Source organism: Ovis aries, chromosome 2, assembly GCF_016772045.2.
Source record: "Ovis aries strain OAR_USU_Benz2616 breed Rambouillet chromosome 2, ARS-UI_Ramb_v3.0, whole genome shotgun sequence".
Taxonomy (NCBI): Eukaryota; Metazoa; Chordata; class Mammalia; order Artiodactyla; family Bovidae; genus Ovis; species Ovis aries.
Window position 1 is genome coordinate 97613535 of NC_056055.1, and position 20166 is coordinate 97633700.

The following is a 20166-nucleotide window of genomic DNA, read 5'->3' on the forward strand; positions in this document are numbered from 1 at the left end:
GGTTTGGGAGTAAGGGGCTGAAAGTGGAAGTGAAAGTGAGCTTATTTGTTAGAAAAAGTCTCTAGAATATGTGGGCTCTGTCCTTTCATTCTGCTTATGATACCTGTTTTAAACTTCTGTTAAAATGAAAGTTCTCAGTACAAATTTCCATATGGTTTGGATGTTTTTAAAAACCACATCAACATTAAATGAAATATTAATAACAAGTGAATTGTATGTATTTCTCCTTCTATTGCTGAAAGAATAAAACCACCTTCTATCTACTATCAAAGTATATCTGAAGACAGCCTGTGTTCTTCAGGTTCCCGAGAAGTAATAGATGGTAGACTTTCACATAAATTCAACCAGAAAACAAGATATTAACTTACCAGGATTACTTGAACTGACTAAAGAAACTATGAAAGGCTATACTATAAAAATATTCAAAGAAGAAATATTTCACAGTGTCTTCAAATCATGTCAAATTTACCATATTATAAATGCCATTAAATGTTCTCTTTGATTGGAAGGGCCCTGTGAATGACGGACAGTTTTGTGCTGTACAGACGAGCAATTTCCCCTAATCCTCTTCACATGACTGCTCATTCTTTGCCTCTTAGCTCATCCAAGTTAACATAATGGAGCCCCTTGTAAAACACTGAGCCATGTGCTTCAGCATGCAGTTTATGATTTAAGTTTTATCAAGATGTCTTGATTTTTAAAATTTGAACGATTTAGTCTATTTTATGTATATTTAATTTCTTTCCTATTATGCCTTGAAATGTATTTCTATTTCTAATTTAAATTTCTATTTGAATGCATAGAAAATGTATTTCATTTAGAAACCAAAACACCATCCTAGACTTATGTGTTTATGTTTGTGTTTGTTTCTGCCATTTGTAATTGGATAAACCATTTACATACAAGTCATTCTGTCTTTACTATTATTGTTTGTTTGACAGACATGTGAAACAGTGCAGAAGCAGGCATATTCCCTTTCTTAGAAACTCATTTTTCAGGTGAAAATGTTCTTTTCTTCATTTCTTGGTCTTCATGAGGACAAAAGTGAGTAGCCCCATACATCTCCCTTTAGTTATATTAAATGAGGTTTTCTTAATAGTTATTAGCCAAACCTTGTCTTCCTGGGCACCCCTGGAATTCTAATTCCCTTCTCCATAATCTCAGGTGGTGAAAAGAAAGCAGTGATTGCAAATGTTTTAATTTAATCTCTTATAACTGAAAACAAAAATAAAACAAATAATAAAAATAAAATTCTTGCTGTGATGCTTGATGACAGACCACTAGTAGAGAAAGACAAAGTAGAAAAACTAATAACCTCCTCCAAGGAAAAGAAAGTAATCCACATTATAAATAGTCAAACCACTGAAGTAGTTTCTACTTTGGTAGCTGTAATTTTGTAAACTATAGGGTGAGCAAATGTGTATTTAGGTATACCCTCCAGAATTAATGAAAAAACAAAAAAAAAAAGCCCAGATGTAACTCAACTACCACTTTAAATTAATAATAATATACCTCCAACACAACTACCTAAGTCATAAATACTAATAAAGAAAATATCTTTAGCCGTTAAATTTTATGTGTAACACGTGAACATGTTAACATAGTATTTAAAGAAACAAGATGACTTTAATCAAACAAAAACAGAGAACAGACTGTCTGAAAAACATAATACATATAATAGTTTTACAGAGGAAAATGCATACGCATAGAAGTGGTTGTCAATATGTCAGTAACTTCCCCCAGTCACTTTAGAGCTAACAAGCCAGAGGAACCACTTAATTAAAGTGAAGTGAAGTCACTCAGTCGTGTCCAACTCTTTGCGACCCCATGGACTGTAGCCTACCAAGCTCCTCCGTCCATGGGATTCTCCAGGCAAGAATACTGGAGTGGGTTGCCATTTCCTTCTCCAGGGGATCTTCCCGACCTAGGGATCAAACCTGGGTTTCCCGCATTGGAGGCAGACGCTTTAACCTCTGAGCCACCAGGGAAACCCATACTTAATTAAATGTATGACCAAATAAAAGAAAATTTACTTTCTTCTTGGTATAAAGAAAATAAATCTTAATACAAAAAATAGTATTTCATTACATCCTGAAAATACAAATAAGATAAATTTGGCATTTACCTTATGTGATTAAAAATCCACTGGACACTTTAGAAGCCCAAGTAGCTCATGATGCAGCTTCCCAGAGGCAGTCTTCAATTACTATGAATAAAAGGTGAAAGATAATGTTTAGAACAATATATGCCTCTGTAGAGTGATGCTGATAACCTGTGAAATGTTTATTATCACGTATCTCTATTTAAATATTAACTCCCTCTTTATTGCTGTTATCACAGATTTTGTTAAATGCACAAAATAGAAAAGCAAGTTATGCATTTCTGGGACTTCCAAGGAACCAAAGAGGCTCCAGGTTACAAAACTACAAAAAAATAAAAACTATTCAATCCCATTTTATTTAACTGGGAAAGGCAGTTGAAGTATGCAAACTAAAGCATTTATAATGGAAATGTTTTATTATTATGTACACATTACCAATATAAATATTTTTATAGTCATAACACTGAGTTATAAGTATTATGGACTATTGGCTCCTTGTCTCTTTTTACTATTTACTTCCTTGCATGATTTAAGCAACTATTCTTACTTTGTTTCATAATTTTCCTGGAGAAGAATCATAAAATGTGGAAAACAGTAGTTATAAGTTTGATATGCTGATATATAATACGTAGGCATGTAGGTGGCTTCTACTTCTAGACAATATATACTATCTCTCTCTCTCTCTCTCTCTCTCTCTTTAGTTGCTAAGTCGTGTCCGACTCTTGTGACCCCATGAACTGTAGCCTGACAGGCTCCTCCGTCCATGGGATTTTCCAGGCAAGAATACTGGAGTGGGTTGCCATTTCCTTCTCCAGGGGATCTTTCCAACCTAGGAATCGAACCAGGGTCTCCTGCATTGTAGGCAGATTCTTTACCAACTGAGCTATGAGGAAAGCTCTATACTATACAGAGTTCAAAAATTAATAAGACTGTTTGTATTGAATGGGACTGTATTCCATCCCTCTCCTCCATCTCCCTCAATCCAAACCTAATGCATAGACCCCAGGCACAGATCCAAAAGTCTCAGGCATGGACCTCAATAAAGCTGCATCATGGACATCTGTGTTCTACCTCCCACCCCTTTCTGAAACTCTAATCCATTAAGTGGCAAAGAAGATGACAGTAGGGACAGAGACAGTGGGGGAAATGGTGTTTCTAACTAGGAAGTATAACTTTGTCAAGGGATGTGTGGCATATTAGAACAGAAACAAATGAGCATCTTCTTATCCCATTGTAAGAGGGTCATATAAGTTATGTTTTAAGGGTTGGATTCATATAAATTACATTATTAACTCAGTGTTTCTAAAAGCTGCTATCAGAAACTGTGTGTGTGTGTCTGTGTGGATTAGTCACTCAGTTTATCTATTTAGTATATATAGATGCTCAGTATCTATAGATACTCTATGCAATCCTATGGACCGTATAGCCTGTCAGGCTCCTCTGTTCATGGGATTCTCCAGGCAAGGATACTGGAGTGGGTTGTCATGCCCTCCTCCAAGGGATCTTCATGACCCAGGGGCCAAATCCATGTCTCTTACATCTCCTGAACTGGCAAGAGGGTTCTTTTCCACTAGCGCCACCTAGGAAGCCCCAATATAGATAACAAATATCTATATACACTAAATACTTATACGTTTACACAAATATATAGGTATTTACATATAATATATAGCATATATATACATATACAATTTTTTACGAGTTCCCTCACTATGTGCTCTGCTCTTTCATTACTTTTGTCTGCTCTTGAGTATTAGAACTCACTTTGAAGAAAAATGCTTTCCAGACAAATAAATTCTGTATAGTGAATAACACATTGGGTTAGATTCCAGAAAGACATCAGAAGCTACATTTACATTAGAGAGAAACAAACTTTGAAAGAAAATGTTAAACACTTTTGGCAAGAAAGAGAACACTCTAAACATAATAATGGGACACTAGGCAAAAACTACTGAAATGCCAAGAATGACTGTAGAGCATTTTATAAGTTTCTGGATGTACTGTAGAATTATCCTGCTTTCCTAAAAACACATCAGCTTGTCCAATGCCTCATCGTATTCTAACTCTATGTTAGCAACTGATTGCCTTGATCTCATTTTGCTATTCATAATTCTAAACAATTCTGAACTTTTATTGAACGGTCACTGTGACAAGTGCTGTAATAGATATTTTCATTTGGTGATCTCTTTTAATCAGTAAAGATATACACAGTGCCATACTTTGCAGACAGCCACCACTGTCCTACATTAAATGTCCCAGCATAAAATCCCTAAATTGGAATTTGCACGTTCCATAAAATAAAGTGCTACCTGCAACTAATTATAAGTTTTGTTTTATATCATTAAGTCACTTAAAATATTTTTTAATGTCTAAGGTGTTTATTGAATAATTACATATGGAATGTGAAAGCTATCAAAATCTACTGTCATATTTTAATATTTCAGTAGGGAGTAGGGAGGTGAAATCACAAGTCATTTTCTTATGATTTTCTTATGATCATATCTAAAAATATGACATCTTTAATGAAATAAGAATGTGTATTATATCAGGATTTCCTAATGTTGCTTGGAGAAGACAATTTAGTTAAGACCAAATACTGTTTAAGAAAGACATAAAATAAGCTCTAATGGCAAAGTAAATGGCATATACGCAAAAGAAGTAGCCAGCTATAAAGAACAAAAGAGATTGTTTTGTTAAAAGAGAAAAAAAAAAGAAAAGAAACAAAGAATACAATGTTTGGGACAGGCAAGGTACTGGATAAAGAAGGTGGGGGAAATGTGTTGATAAAACCCATAAAAGTATGTATATCTATATATATTTCTTTTGGTGGGAGTTGAAGGAGTACAGCTATCTAAAGTGAAATTCCTTCTGAGTTTCCTGTGTTATTCATGGAATACTGAAGAAAAAATTAAAGCTATAATTCCTGAAAATGAAATCAATGGTTATAATACTGGGGTCAATAATTTGATCTTTGACACAGACCACCTTCTGGATAAAATGTAATGAATAAGGTAAGAAGTCAGGTCCAGATGTGGTCCTAGATCATGTGACTCATTCCTCTTAAATTGAGGAGAGCCTTTCTTTCCAGTGGTCATGTGTGGCTGTGAAAACTGAGCGCCGAAGAATTGATGCTTTTGAACTGCGGGGTTGGAGAAGACTCTTGAGAGTCCCTTGGACTGCAAGGAGATCCAACCAGTCCATCCTAAAGAAAATCAGTCCTTAATATTCACTGAAAGGATGGATTCTGAAGCTGAAACTCCAACAGTTTGGCCACCTAATGCAAAGAACTGACTCCTTGGAAAAGATCCTGATGCTGGGAAAGATTGAAGGTGGGAGAAGGGGATGACAGAGGATGAGAAGGTTGGATGGTATCATAATGCGATGGACATGAGTTTGTGTAGGCTCCAGGAGTTGGTGATGGACAGAGAAGCCTGGTGTGCTGCAGTCCATGGGGCTGCAAAGAGTCAGACATGACTGAGCGACTGAACTGAACTTTACAACAAAGGGATCTAGGAAAGTAGCAGGAAAATAGTAGTAACAGAGTAAATACTGCTCACAGGAAGCAGAGGCAAAGCATGAAAAGTCAGCTCATAAAAATTGATCGATTAGTTTGGCTGAGCTAGAATGGCTCAGAACAAAGAATTTGAGGAAATATACCCTCAACATTTTGAGTGAGGCACACAATTTGAGATAAGTGATGCCTAGCACACAAGAAATGGGGACCTGATGAATGCGTATCTGCAAGTATTTAGTAAACAGAAGATAGCCCAAGCCAAGTAAAAACTAAGAAGAATCTGTTTACATGCTTAGATTGTTCAATAAAATCACACTTATTGCTGGCAATGTACCTAATAGAATCTTGAGTACCAACTTGGAAAAGGTACCTAAAATGTATACATAATTTTTTACCATAGGTGTACACAAATTCTGTGTTTCCCCTCAAGATCACATGAGTAGCTATGACATAAATATAAGACAATATTTTAAGTCTTCTGGCTTCCAGGTCAGTTCCCTTTTCATTATGTGTTATTGTTTGCTTATCTACCATCTCCTATAATTAGATGTGTGCGTGTTAAGTTGCTTCAGTCCTGTCTGAGTCTTTGTGACCCTATGGACCATAGCCTGCCAGGCTTCTCTGTCCATGGAATTCTCCAGGCAAGAACACTGGAGGGGGTTGCCATTTCTTCCTCCAGGGGATCTTCCCAAGGGCCGAACCCATGTCTCTTATGTCTCTTGCATTGGCAGGTGAGTTTACCACTAGCGCCACAAAGGAGTCTCTATTGCAATTGAATCCCAAATGTGTATAATACTAAGCACATGATGACTGTAAGTACAGCATTTGGTTGATGTGGGGATGAACAGATAGTAAATTTACCACAGTTCCCAGCACTTGGTATGTGATTAAATGGTAGCTGTTTAAATGAGAAAAAATATTAATAAGAGGAGGATACAGTGGTAAAGAGAAAAAAATATTCAAGGGATCAATGAACATGCTATAAAACCAATTTTAGGTGGATTAATATTTTTAAAATACAACCAGGGCTGACTTAAACCATATTCAAACAAAAGTGACTTTAATTTCAAGGTTAGAGATATATCAATATAAATTATAAAAGAAACACTCTTTTTATTTACTTCTTTAAACAAATATAATAATATTTTAAATTGATTCAAACAGAGGTAAGTAGATACTTTAAGTTTAAGGAGTATTTGAAAACAAGGTGGAAAAAATAGCCATCTTCCTGAACCTTCAATGCTTTTTTAGAGGGAAAACATTCCTACACAGTGAATATTTATAGACATGAACATCATTTTGTTAGGAATTTATATCTCCACCTTCAGAAGTGTTTAAGAGGAAAAATTAGAAAAATCTCTGCTTTAAATGAAACGGTAGACAATTTTACCATTCTTCTCTCGTTTTCCACAACATTTTCTAGTGATTCTTATACTTTATTTCAAAGTGAGGGAAAACAGAGATTCCCCTCCCCACCCCACCAAGGAAATACGTAGTATGTATACGGCATCTTCTCTTAAAAGTAAAGTAATTCTCTCACAGAATTTTTTTATCCACTATTATTAACACTTAGTATACAATAGTCCGTGGGCTCTATGCAACCTAATTCTCAATTGATGTATTTAAAAACCTTCATTTAAACATATGGGGTTTCCCTGGTGGCTCAGTGGTAAAGAAGCCCCATGCCAATGGAGCAGACACAAGAGATACGGGTTTGATCCCTAGGTCAGGAAGATCCCCTGGAGAAGGAAATATCAACTCACTCCAGTATTTTTGCCTGGGAAATTCCACGGACAGAGGAGCCTGGAGGGTTGCAGTCCATGGGATCTCAAAGAGTTGGACACAACTGAGTGACTAAGCACAACAAACACAATATAGAATAGTAGGAAAAAGTGAAATAACATGCCTACTGTGTGCCTAGATATGGATGCTTTAAAGAGATTATTTAATTTAATCAGCATAAGATACATCATGTCAGACAGATACTACTGTCTCTTTAAAAATGAGTAATTGTGATGACTTAGAGGGGTGGGATGGGAGGGGTGGGAGCGAGGTTTAAGAGGGAGGGGGTATATGTATACCCATATATATACATTCGTATAGGTGATTCACTTGTTGTACACCAGAAACCAATACAACATTATAAAGCAATTATCCTCTAACTAAAAAATACAATTTAAAAATATAGAACTGAGGCTTAGAAAGTGACACAATAATTTTTTTCAAGATCACAGACCTTTCCATTATGTAACACTCCCTTCAAAGCACTAGCTATGGATATCTTTGGTCATGGGACTGGTTAGAACAAATGTTAAACTGAATGCAATGGTGCTTAATAAAACTCGAAACCTATAATGAGCATAGTAGGCCAGAACTGGATGAGTTAAGTGTTTTATCATCAACATTTCAGGATTGTTACATACAAGTGAAAAGCTGGAATAAAATCTTTTCCTTCTTTTGTGTATTTTTGGCCACTGTTTCAAAAGATGGTTATTAAAATATAATAAATCTGTTTTATAATTAATGTCAAATTTTGGACTTACTTGAAATTTTTATTAAGATTTATAAAACAATGCCCAATACCTTAAAAAGGTGTTTTTGCATGAAAATAAAAACTAACTTGCTTAAGTAATAATATGATATTCTTAACAAATTAGATAACATAAATAACATGCTTTGGGAACATAAATTTATACAACATTACTTTTCCATTAGCTCTGAAAAAAATACCATCCCATTAATCTTAATTTGAATATGACAAAGTAGTTGTATAAATCTTAATTTTAATATCACAAAATAGCTCTGCTAAAACTGAGTGAGGCTATATAATTCATAATTCTATAATATAGTAAATAGGCTATACTATTTTCTAGAGCACCAGAGGGTTTTTAGAAGGGAAAAGGAGAAAAGCATACAGTGAGTAATTCATTCACTGAGTCTTGCATTCACTAGAAATTTTTAATATTAAATTTATCATTTTTCTCAAGTTAAAAAAATATAAAGACAGTATTATTTGATTGAATCACTCCACAGAGATTCCATTTATAACATGTTTCCCTAGAGCATGTCCAAAGAGAATTCTGCCCTTAGAGTGCAGTAAATTTATTTGAGCATGAAATGCACATTGCCTGTTCTTCATATAGAAAAATAATAATAAAATAAGGAATTTTGATTCTTTTTTAAGTTGCCTTGCTTACATCTGCTTTGTTTGGTGGCTCCCAGCAGAATGACAGGGACTTCAATCTGGATTGCTTTGGTGGCTTATATTTCCTTTTATTCTTGACTTTCTTAGAGATGTACATGGCAGAAATACTGGCACTTTTATTTGCTTTAATCTTTCAAAACCCAAGAGTGAAAGAAATATGCTGTTATCTTTTTATTAGGTCAATCAAGTCAAAAGTTTTCATTGTGCTTCAACTTTTAAAAAGTTGAAATTCTACTGCATCTACAAATTTTGCAAGTGAACTATGTATTTCATTGGCTATTAAAACATATTTTTTAAAATCTATTTCTTTAAAATATATACACATACATATAAGACAATTTTCTGCTTTGTACACATTAATATAATAATAACAATTGATATACACTTAAAGCTTATCATATGCCAGGCACTAGGTACTTACATCTATTTGCTCACTTGATTCTCACAAGAGTAAAATAATACCATTTTTCTCAAAAGATGGAAAATTGAGGCACTGAGAGATTAAGTAACCAAGTGACTAATAGAACTGGAATTTAAATCAAGGCAGAAAGATCCCAGAGATGAGCTGTGAACAATAATATACCTCTGATTAGAAGATATTAGTAACGGCATTTTGATAACAGCATATACAAAAAAAGTCTTAACCATCTGAATCCACATGTAATAATAAATATCAAACCACAGAAGTAAATATAAGGTGGCAGAAACAGTTCTGTGAAAAATAATAGAGCTAGGGATCACATAGAATCTGTAGATTGCATTTGGTAGTACAGTCATTTTCACAATATTGATTCTTCCTACCCAGAAACATGGAATATCTCTTCATCTGTTTATGCTGTCTTTGATTTCTTTCATCAGTGTCTTATACTTTCCTGTGTACAGCTCTTTTGTCTCCTTCAGTTCAGTTCAGTCGCTCAGTCATGTCTGACACTTTACGACCCCATGAATCGCAGCACGCCAGGCCTCCCTGTCCATCACCAGCTCCTGGAGTTTACTCAGACTCACGTCCATCCAGTCCATGATGCCATCCAGCCATCCCATCCTCGGTCGTCCCCTTCTACTACTGCCCCCAATCCCTCCCAGCATCAGAGTCTTTTCCAATGAGTCTCTCATAATATAAGTCTCTTATAATCCTTTGTATTTCCATATTGTCTATTGTAACCTCTCTTTTTTCATTTCTAATTTTGCTGATTTGATTCTTCTGTCTTTTTTTCTTGATGATTCTGGCTAAAGGCTTGTCAATTTTGTTTATCTTCTCAAAGAACCAGCTTTTAGTTTTCTTAATCTTCACTATTGTTTCTTTCATTTCTTTTTCATTTATTTCAGCTCAGATCTTTATGATTTCTTTCCTTCTATTAATTTCTGCGTATTTTGTTGTTGTTCTTCTTTTTCCAGTTGTTGTAGACATAAAGTGAGGTTGTCTAGTCCATGTTTTTCTAGTTTCCTGAGGTGGGACTGTATTGCTATAAACTTCCCTCTTAGAACTGCTTTTGCTATATCTCATAGGTTTCGAGTTGTCACGATTCCTATCAAATTACCAATGGCATTTTTCACAGAACTAGAACAAAAAATTTCACAATTCATATGGAAACCGCAAAGACCACGAATAGCCAAAGCAGTCTTGAGAAAGAAAAATGGAGCTGGAAGAACCAGTCTTCCTGACTTCAGGTTATACTACAAAGCTAGTCACCAAGACAGTATGGTACGGCACAAAAACACAAATAAAGACCAATAGAATGAGATAGAAAGCCCAGAAATGAACACATGCACCTATGGGTACCTTATTTTTGACAAAAGAGGCAATATACAATGGGGCAAAGACAGCCTCTTCAATAAATGGCGCTGGGAAAACTGGACAGCTACATGTAAAAGAATGAAATGAGAACACTTCCTAACACCATACACAAGGATAAATTCAAATGGATTAAAGACCTACATGTAAGACAAGAAACTATAAAACTCTTAGAGGAAAACATAGGCAGAAGAATTGATGACATAAATCAAAGCAAGATACTCTATGATCCACCTCAGAGAGTAAAGGAAATAAAAATAAAAGCAAACAAGTGAGACCTGATTAAACTTAAAAGCTTCTGCACAGCAAAGAAAACTATAAGCAAGATGAAAAGACAACCCTCAGAATGGGAGAAAATAATAGCAAATGAAGCAGCTGACAAAGGATTAATTTCCACAATATACAAGTAGCTCATACAACTCAATGCCAGAAAAACAAACAACCCAATCAAAAAGTGGAAAAAAGACCTAAACAGACATGTCTCCAAAGACATAAGATGGCCAACAAACGCATGAAAAGATACCCAACATCGCTCATTATTAGAGAAATTAAAATCAAAACTACAATGAGATATCACCTCACACCAGTCAGAATGGCCATCATCAAAAAGTCTACAAACAATAAATGCTAGAGAGGGTGTGGAGAAAAAGGAATGCTTTTGCACTGTTGGTGGGAATGTAAATTGATACAGCCAAATGGAAGAAGATATGGAGATTCCTTAAGAAGCTGGAAATACAATCACCATATGACCCAGCAATCCCACTCCTAGGCATATATCCTGAGGAAACCAAAACTGAAGAAGAGACATGTATCTATTGTTCACTGCAGCAGTATTTACACTAGCTAGAACATGGAAGCAACCTAGATGTCCATCGACAGATGAAAGGATAAAGAAGGTGTGGTACATATACACCAAGGAATATTACTCAGCCATAAAAAAGAATGCATTTGAGTTCTGATGGGGTGGATGAACCTAGAACCTATCATACAGAGTAAAGTAAGTCAGAAAGAGAAAGATAAGTATCATATTCTAATGCATATATACGGAATCTAGAAAAATAGTACTGAAGAATTTACTTACAGAGCAGCAATGGAGAAACAGACATAGAGAATAGACTTATGGACATGGGGAGAGGAGAGGAGAGGGTGAGATTTATGGAAATAGTAACATGGAAACTTATACTACCATATGTAAAATAGATAGCCAACAGGAATTTGCTGTACAGCTCAGGAAACTCAAATAGGGACTCTGTATCAACCTAGAGGGGTGGGATGGGGAGGGAGATTAGAGGCAGGTTCAAAAGGGAGGGGATATATGTATACCTATGGCTGATTCACACTGAAGTTTAACAGAAAACAATAAAATTCTGTAAAGGAGTTATCCTTCAATAAAAATTAATTAATTAAAAAATAATAACAGAGATAAATCACTCTGAAGGCATTGTTCACTCCTACTTAGTTCACCAGACACTCACATGGTAGATTACCAAATATGTAGTAAACCAGTATCCAAAAAATATTTGAGTGTATTAACAAATAAATCAAGATGCCCATGTGAGCACTGGCATTTGTGCAAACCCGAAATGGGAGTGTCAGTTCCAAACACAATAAACACGTAGACAAGCCTGGATTCAGGACACAGCTTCATTGGGTTCACAGTTCTCATTCCTCACCCTCAACTCCGCCATGAAACACTTTCACATCTTCTCTTGAGTCCTAGTCACTTACGTTCCACTTACAACTGCCTCAATTCCTATTTATTAAATTCTTGTTCTACCCTGCATTTATTCAACAAACAAATGAAAAAAATCTAGTGTGATTCCAGTTATTATTTGTACACTTTAACTGAGGCTATTGAAAGACAATGTCATAGTTCAGGATAGTGTCCTAATGTTGAGAACATCAGGCAATGATACCACATGTCAAAAATCCAAACCCAGAAAATCATATGCCATTGTTATGTTATCCTGGCTTCCTCCTCTCTTGCCTGCTCAGGTGCATCCTAAATTCATTGACATGCTGTCACCTTTATTATGTCCTGGATTACTCTCATGGCTTCCTAATCAGTTTTCCTACTTATCCTCTTGCCCTCCCAATGTAATCTCTATATCACAACCAGAATTATCTTAAAAGATCAACTGGATCACATCTCTCCATAAATGACTTCCCTTTGCACTTTGGGGATTGTATATTTTTCATTTTCTTCCAGTCTCTCTCTTTGCCTCCTACCCTCTGTTTTTTTTATCTTTCTAGCCACAGTTGAACTCTCCAGTCTTACTTCATCACTCACCAGACTATATCTGTGCTGAAAGTTTGGCCCCTTGCAGTTGCAAAGCCTGTACATGGCCTGTTCCTCTGTTAGGGCTGTGCTCTCCCCACTCTACCTAGCCATTTGCTTTTTAGGTCCGCTTAAATGTCATTTCCAAATGTATGCCTTATGCTAAATGGGAAAACTTTCATTCTCTATTATGGCTTCCTCAAGTCTTCTTCCCTGTCGTTTCTCAGAATAAGTAGTAGGTTTGAGTACAAGATTTATACCCAGACTCCTTGACTTTGAATCCTGAATGCATAGTTGCTAGTCTGCATAACATTGGAGAAGCTGCTTATTTTTTCTATGCTCCACTTTCCTTATTTATAAAATGAGAAACAATATTATCTACCTAAAGTGATAGTCGTGAGAACTGAGTTAATACATGCAAACACTCAGAATAGTGCCCAATAATTATTATAACATTGCCCACATTAAATACCCAATAAATGTGAGCTATTATTGTTCAGTGAAATTGTAATTATCTGTATACTTATTTGATTATTTTCTCATAAACACACAAACCCAAGGAAATCAGCAACCATGGTAATATCCTTACCACCATAAACTTGGTGCTTCTAACAGTGCTTAACTTAAAAAGAGCTCAATATAAATACATAACAAATGAATCAGTTGAATAAATACATGAATCTATAAATGCATGAAAGAATTTTTAAAAAGGAAAGAATATGAATCAAGCATCTTTGGGCAGGTGGGACTTTGCTGTCCATGAAATTATACAATATAGACTTGGGATAATACGTGACAGTTGGTTTCACTTGTTTGGAAAGCTGACTGGATCTAAAGAAACCTTATTTATATCCAAACAACTCTCTCACAATTCAAATGTATTGAAGAATGATTAAAACACCTGAAAAAAAATGGGAGGTTGTTTCATCCCCTTTCATTTCTGTCATGACTGCTTTATAGCAGATACAAGAACTTTGATAACTGTCAGGAATAAAGTTCTGATACAGTACTTCTGAGTCAAAAACAAACAAACAAACAAACAAAAATCTCTACCATTATCAAAGTTCCAATACAGTTCTTTAGGACTAGAGTACATCAAAAAACCTTAAAGCTCACTTTCCCATGTAATTCATCTTCCATATTTGGTTCTGATCTCTTTGAGTTGTTTTAAACCTGCTAATAATATACCAACAAGGATGTAGATGCTTTGCAGAAAATTATTGCTACCCTCCTCCTCAGAAAAGAAAATATGACTAGATATCTTAAAAAAAAACAAAACCCTAATGCTTACAATCCTGGTAACCTCTATTTTGATATAGATTTGCAGATAAAAGTACAAAAGGAACGTATGTATGCCAAGTCCTGTTGATCTGCTGTTTCTTGCTTTCTTAGACACACTCATTTGGTCTGTTAATGTCTTAGAGATATTGACTCATCTTGGCAAACACTCTGTTGACAATGTTTGTGTTGAATCTTCAGTTTCCTTCTCGAATACCAGAACAGAGGTATTATTGTGTGTAACTTAATAACTAAGCCCCTGAAGACAATGTGAATTATGGATCAATTCTAGCTTCTTCTGCAACAAATTGTGTTCCTTTTATAAGATATTGAAAAAGTATTGAACAATGTTGTTCAACAATTCACTTATTCACTCTACATTTATTAAACAAATACCTTGGGAAGGGACTGAGACTAAAGAAAAATAAATAAATAATAGGGCAAACTGCTGCCCTGGAAAAATTCACAGATCACCAACTCTGCTGTTTCAGATGCATTAGAAAGTCTCCTTAATCATAAGTAAGTTGCATGTAGGAGAATTTCAATCTTGTTCTAATGTGTAGCTGTGTACCAGATACTCTATACCTCGCCTATTGATGAACCTATTATTTAGATATCATGATACTAAAAGTTACCAAAAAGGAGACACCTGGGCTCAGAATTCAAAGTAAACCTCCCTACATTATTTAAATAATAAGGAGCAAACCCAGGATTTGAACCTTGTGCTTTCTGCTCTAAACCTAAGCTTGCTGTGCTCAGTCTCTCTTTCTCTATAATCACTGCCTTTTCTAACAAAGAGGATGAAAAGCTGGTAAGGGACAGTTGTAAGGGACGGTTCATTTCAATGACTTCTTCTGCAAAAGGGGCAACATAGCAGAATTCAACCTCCGCCAGTGTTGACAGGCATTTCAGCCAGCTGTGCAAAGTCTCTATATCTTATCACCACCACCTCAGCCCTTTTAGAGAGACAGATGGAGAAGAGAGAAAAATGGGAAATGGAGGGGAAAATGGAAAGCAGGAAGAAGAGAGGGATGTGGTCATGGGTGGGATGTTTTTCCCTAGAGAAAGGCATGTCTAGGTGATGGAGCTGACCACCCACACCAAGAAGGTTCAACCGGCATTGGATGAATCAACTCCTGAACCACAGTCATATGCTTGCTGAAGGAACACATCATATTCAAATACCTTTCCAAAATGAATTCCTTTCAATTATACTAGTTTAGATGGCACCCCACTCCAGTACTCTTGCCTGGAGAATCCCATGGACAGAGGAGCCTGGTAGGCTGCAGTCCATGGGGTCACTAAGAGTCGGACACGACTGAGTGACTTCACTTTCACTTTTGACTTTCATGCATTGGAGAAGGAAGTGGCAATCCACTCTAGTGTCCTCGCCTGGAGAATCACAGGGACAGAGGAGCCTGTTGGTCTCTGGGGTCACAGAGTGCAGGCTAGAGAGAAATTGGCTCTTCTCAGAGGAAGTTTATGATTTACTCACCCATAAGACAATTTTAGTCTAGAAGGACCCATAAAATAATCTAACTTCAAGTCATATCTGAACAAACCAGGAAGTAGAGATGTAGAGGGACTGAATGGCTTGCCAATAGCAAGCAGAGCTAGGAGCAGACGGCAGGTATCCAGATCCTATAGTGGATGTTCTCTGACTTATTTCACTCTCTTACACTGTGGCCAGTGCTTGGGCATGGTGGGTCAGTTTTTCTGTCCTTTTCCAGAAAGGCTGATCCCTGAACATATGTGCTGCTCAGGAAAGGACAGGAGCAGTCCCGTATAAGAAATGGGCCTGGGGACTCATGACAGCCTTTCTGAGTGATGCTGCTCAGTTCCCAGAACACTGGGCCATCATTATAGCCTTGGAAATGATGTAAAGGTAGGCAGAAAGGGACTCATGAAACCCAAGTACCCTGGTCTTTTCTGAACTTGTTCCACATTCCCTGGATTGTGTCTTTGCACATCTGTGCTCCTGTCAAATCTTCCCTAAAAATTTCCACTTCTTACAAAGTAATCTACTAATGATATAGTCATAACCTAAGTCTAGATTCAATTTTTATAGGTCATTCTTTAGGCTTTTTACATAGTTCTTATTAAAAGAGGATATTGCTTAGGGATCTTGAGGTTGTTTTAATTTATTTTCCCGAAACTTTTCTTTACATCATTATTCATTTTGCCAGATACCTTTATGAGACAATTTTACTGTTACTGACATAATTCTACAATCATGAGTCTATATTCTGTGTTCTCAGCAATATGATTTGAAGTTAATAAAATTTTAATGATTTATGAAACTATTAATACATTAATTATAAATATCCATAAGTTTTTATAACTTGAATATATTTAATAATAGGATCATACAGAGTTAAATAACAGGAAGATGCTTATATTATAGAAAGCTGGTTCTATTCATTTAGCAGATCAGTGTTTATTATTTTAAAAACACAGAAACTAAAAAAATACCTAAATTTTAATTAAAGTTGTTACAGTGAGATGCCTTTGAATTAAGGGTGGCAAAACACATATTCTCTGATGTAAATTATGCATTTAGGTGGTCAAGTGATTAAAAACTGGAGAATAGCTAGAAAGAATGATTTTGAGTATCAAATGATTTTGAGTACCTCCCTCCGGCCTGAGATACTAACAGAAAGAATTCATCCCAATAGTTAAACACACTATACTCTATTCCTAACATTTTTCTTTTGTAAATGATGATTACACTTTATTTTTTAAATCATGAAACTTAAAATGACCTTAGTATAGTAGTTATTCAAATCAAAAGATATAGGCAGGATTGAATTCAAAGGTTCCAAATCACTACTTTAGTTTTTAAACATGTCTTTGGTAAAAGTCCCTGTGGCTTGCCCCAGTATTTACAGTAATTATTTATATATTTCCTAGCATTCATCTATTTGCCCACAAAGGTCAAAGGTTTGTATAGCTTTGTATACAAAACTTTGTATAGACAAAGCTATGGTTTTTCCAATAGCCATGTACCCATGTGAGAGTTGGGACATAAAGAAGGCTGAGTACCAAAGAACTGATGCTTTCAAATTGTGGGGCTGGAGAAGACTCTTGTGAGTCCCTTGGATAGCAAGGAGATCAAACCAGTCAATCTTAAGGGAAACCAACCCTGAATATTCACTGAGTGGACTACTACTGAAGCTCCAATATTTTGGCTACCTGATGTGAAGAGCCAACTCATTGGAAAAGACCCTGATGCTGGAAAGATTGACGGCAGGAGGAGAAGCAGGTGACAGAGAATGAGATGGTTGGATGACACCACCGACTCAATAGACATGAGTTTGGGAGACAGTGAAGGATAGGAAAGCCTGGCGTGCTGCAGTCTATGGGGCTGCAAAGTATCAGACACGACTTAGCGACTAAACAACCATGTTATAGCCAACACTTTGTTGTTATAGCCGACACTTCACCCACTGTCTTAACAATACTTCATTTTAAACCAGTGCACTGGTACCTTGTCTTATTGAGATTAATTTAATCTCAGGACTGACTGAAAGGCATTTCTGGCCTTATAAGCCCTCTCCAGGTTCCAGGTAATCACCACTAGCAAGGCAAATGAGCCTCCTAAATTTTTAGTCAGGTTTTGTGGCTGTCACGTCCCTGTCAACTACATACCGAAAGCTAGATGGGCACGTCTTTGACATTGTCTGGCTTTGTACTGTGCACCTTCCATGCCCTTTTGCTCTTTTTCTCATGGAAAGGTCATTGTTATTCCATCACTTAGTCATGTCCAACTCTTTGAGACCCCCAAAACTGTAGCCCAGCAGGTTCCTCTGTGTATGAGATTTTCCAGGCAAGAATACTGGAGTGGGTTGCCATTTCTTCCTCCAGGGAATATTCCTGATCCAGAGATTGAACCTGCATTGGCAGGTGGATTCTTTACCACTGAGCAACCAGGGAAGTCCAAGCAATTTTTTAAAACTGCCCTAAGTATCATCCTTAAGTCAAACTTCTAAGTCCCTTACCTCAAGCAATAAAAATATTGACCATTCCTTCCTCTATGCCTCAAGCAATTTGGTGCAAGCCTCTATTATTACATTCATCCCATCACATTGTAATTGTTTATATACTATTGAACAGTTGATCACAAGCGATAACTTACTATGCTCCTGTCCCAGGGCTTAGCATATAATCAGGACTCAACAATTGTTTGTTAATGAAATAATCCTACTTATAATGTACTTATACAACCATAAGGAAAAGTGTGAGATAGGATGAAATTAAGCTTTATAAGGGGAAACAGATGGGGAAACAGTGGAAACAGTGTCAGACTTTATTTTGGGGGGCTCCAAAATCACTGCAGATGGTGACTGCAGCCATAAAATTAAAAGACACTTACTCCTTGGAAGAAAAGTTATGACCAACCTAGATAGTATATTCAAAAGCTGAGACATTACTTTGCCTACAAAGGTCCGTCTAGTCAAGGCTATGGTTTTTCCAGTGGTCGTGTATGGACGAGAGAGTTGGTACCGTGAAGAAAGCTGAGTGCCGAAGAATTGATGCTTTTGAATTGTGGTGTTGGAGAAGACTCCTGAGAGTCCCTTGGACTGCAAGGAGATCCAACCAGTCCATTCTAAAGGAGATCAGCCCTGGGATTTCTTTGGAAGGAATGATGCTAAAGCTGAAACTCCAGTACTTTGGCCACCTCATGCGAAGAGTTGACTCATTGGAAAAGACCCTGATGCTGGGAGGGATTGGGGGCAGGAGGAGAAGGGGCCGACAGAGGATGAGATGGCTGGATGGCATCACGGACTTGATGGACATGAGTCTGAGTGAACTCCGGGAGTTGGTGATGGACAGGGAGGCCTGGCATGCTGCGATTCATGCGGTCGCGAAGAGTCAGACACGACTGAGCGACTGAACTGAAGGGAAGTTTTATTCGTTCATTCAGCATGTGCTTTGCGGCAATCATGTCTAACTCCTCTGTTTTCTGTAAAGACAGCCTAGGAGAAACAAGTGCTTAGCACTAGTAGATGCTCCTTAAATATTCATGTGTCTCCTTGTCCCTTTCCTTCTCCCTCTAAAGCCAATCCTCACCGAAGGTTGAGCAGCACAATTGTCATTATGTCCTCCCACTCAACTTGTCCTCTTACTCACAAGGGTTTATTAAATTTTTGCTTCTCCTCTTCTCCTTTTTTTGGCCATTACAATTTTAAACCAATTTTATATCTATTCCTTAAGTTACTGTATCCCTCTTTTATGTATAGAAGAATTTTTAAAATACCTAATGTACTATACCAGATTTTAAAGTTTATCTTTTTCGTTCTTGAATCATGATATTTTAATCTGACTTCCTCTTCAAATATATTTTCCCCTCTGGTTCCTTCAAATCCTCTAATCTAGAGAGGTAGTAGTTACCGTCCTTAGAGTAGTGAGGAGAACAGGTGTCAGAGTCAGACTTCAGTTGGAGGCTCTACCATTTTCAGGCTATGCAATTTTGGCAAGGTATTTAACTTCGGTGAGTCATGAAGTCTTCATCTTCAAGTGAGGAATTATGCTATAAAATAGGAGTTAATTTATGCAAAGTGAAAGCACAGTGGTTGGTAAATAGCAAGTGCTCAGTTGACAGCTTTATTTATTACTTACTATTATAATAACATAAAAAATGAAAGTCCTTCCCAGGAGAACCTTCAGTTGTCATTAAATAAATTTCTGCTTTTATAAGAACTACACAGAGAGTTACTCATGAGAAAACTCTTGTGATTTTTAACTTTCCATTTAAGGCTTTTATTTCAAATCTATTAGATTTCTCTATTTTTTAGAATTGTATTATAACTTTCTCATAATTGATCTTTCATTATTTCTAAATTTAGTCATTTTGGAGAATGATGCTCTTGTCCTTGAGGTACTCCTTAGCACTCCTTAAAGTGAATTTTGTATTTTTACCTTTCTTTATATTCTTTTTCCTTTAATTGGGGTAAAGTTGCTTTACAATGTTGCACTAGTTTCTGCTGTATAGCGAAGT

At 36.4% G+C, this 20166-nt stretch overlaps 1 protein-coding gene across 5 annotated transcripts in view; it reads right to left on the minus strand.

The window, feature by feature from the left end:
• The window catches only part of LINGO2 (leucine rich repeat and Ig domain containing 2), a 1524944-nt gene that overhangs the window by 903718 nt on the left and 601060 nt on the right, over nucleotides 1-20166 (minus strand). For all 5 annotated transcript variants that reach the window (XM_042243510.2, XM_060411026.1, XM_060411027.1 and 2 more), the window contains one exon: nucleotides 2126-2206. The gene's annotated coding sequence lies outside the window, so the exon portion shown is untranslated. The remainder of the gene's footprint in view (nucleotides 1-2125; nucleotides 2207-20166) is intronic.